The sequence below is a fragment of the Trichechus manatus genome, unplaced genomic scaffold (assembly GCF_000243295.1).
Source record: "Trichechus manatus latirostris isolate Lorelei unplaced genomic scaffold, TriManLat1.0 scaffold00019, whole genome shotgun sequence".
In the NCBI taxonomy this organism is placed as follows: Eukaryota; Metazoa; Chordata; class Mammalia; order Sirenia; family Trichechidae; genus Trichechus; species Trichechus manatus.
In genome coordinates, this window is record NW_004443955.1 from 6348523 (window position 1) to 6350152 (window position 1630).

At 38.3% G+C, this 1630-nt stretch overlaps 1 pseudogene across 1 annotated transcript; it reads right to left on the bottom strand.

The window, feature by feature from the left end:
- Positions 1–596: 596 nt before the first annotated feature.
- On the bottom strand, positions 597–1249 carry LOC101360830 (probable tRNA pseudouridine synthase 1 pseudogene; annotated as a pseudogene). Its single transcript, XR_001121463.2, has one exon. The product of XR_001121463.2 is annotated as a probable tRNA pseudouridine synthase 1 pseudogene (transcript).
- Between the last annotated feature and the right edge of the window lie 381 nt (positions 1250–1630).

Here is a 1630-nt window from a genome sequence, read left to right on the forward strand (position 1 = left end):
CCATTGAAGCTGTCCTCTGCTCCAATGGTACAGTAGAGGTAAATTAACTTAAACGTTTAGTCTTTTGCTTATATCCTGTTAGTGGTAGCAGTAATACTCTGGTTCACTTACAAATATTTATTATAAAAAATATTAGTTTTCGAGATCTAAACAAATGTACCTATTACTAGATGAGTGCAGTCTTTTCAAAGAAATATTCTTAATAAAAATAAACTCTCCAAAACACAAAGAGTTAAATGATAGCTGTTTAAAACATAGTTAACAAAAGAATTTCAATACAACATAGAGCCACCAGCAAGTCAAAATAGCACTAAATTACATTCAATTTTGTGAAACTGAAGTCACAAGTAGCTCCACACACTGTTTTTCTTTCATTAGAAAATTTGTTCAACTGTTCACAAGAAAAGACTTTGAAGAGAGATCAAATTCAGAAACAACATGAAACATCCTAAAAGAACATTCGATAATACAGCAAAGAACTGAACACCCTTAAAGCCATTTACAATGTCTAGCAGATGAACTGGACCCTGTAGAAATTATAAGTATGAATATTTTTCTTTATGTGGGGTGAGGGTGGTGGGGAAACCAGGACAATCTTAACATGTCTGAATTACATCATCCTCTCCCTTCACTTCATCTAATGATATATATTCACAGCTGAAAGCCTGTTCTTTAGATTCTTCTTTCTCTTCTTGACTCCTAAGGTTTGGGGTTTTTAAGTCCCATCTTTTCTGGGAGAAGAGAGTTCTTTGTCAATGTCACTGACCAAGCTTATGATATAAAAACCTTCTCCACATTCAACGTTTAATGTGAAAAATGGTGGCTGGAACTTTTGAAGGGAAATACTGTATACAGTATCCGGCCTAGCAGGTTTTGTTTCTACTGCTTCACCTCTCTTCATCAAAGTTGAAAGTCTCTGTCCATCCTTCTTTAATGCAGAATAGAGAGGGGGTAGTTGCATTACATTCCCAGTAAATTTCGGTACAATGCCTTCAATGTCGTCTCGTGTTACGGTATCATAAGGTTTTTCTTCTGTTGCTTTCCCTGTAGAATCTAGTGTATCAGTAGCTTTTCCCAGTTCTCCAGTGACAATGTGCCTCTTGATCCCTGACAGCATACTGGTAAACATTTTTGTTCCCCTTCCAACTACAACCACCAGAACTCCTTTGGCTGCACTGTGTAGAGTTCCTCCATGCTCAATTTTGAAAGTCTGCTTTTTCCTCTTGTTGCATTTTGGAGGAGGCATTCCAGCTTTCAAAGTAGCAACAGCCCACTTCTGTTGCAATCTGAAATCTGGTGAACTACAGATAACTATGTTGTTTTAAATTGCCATTTAATGGGTACTAACTCATAGTGACCTCATAGCGACTTCATCTGTGCAGAGTAGAACTGCTCCACAGGGTTTTCAAGGCTGTGACTTTTCAGAAGAAGTGCATCAGGCCTGTATTCTGAGAGGCCTCTGGGTGAGTTCCAACTCCCGACCTTTCTGCTACAAGTTAAGTGCTTAACCATTTGCCCCAGCCAAGAAAATCTGTGGAGCATAGATCCACTCTGAAGCACATGGAGTCACCATGAGTCACAATCCCTCTATGGGCAAAATATTGAATGAAGCAAGAAGCATCAAAATAAG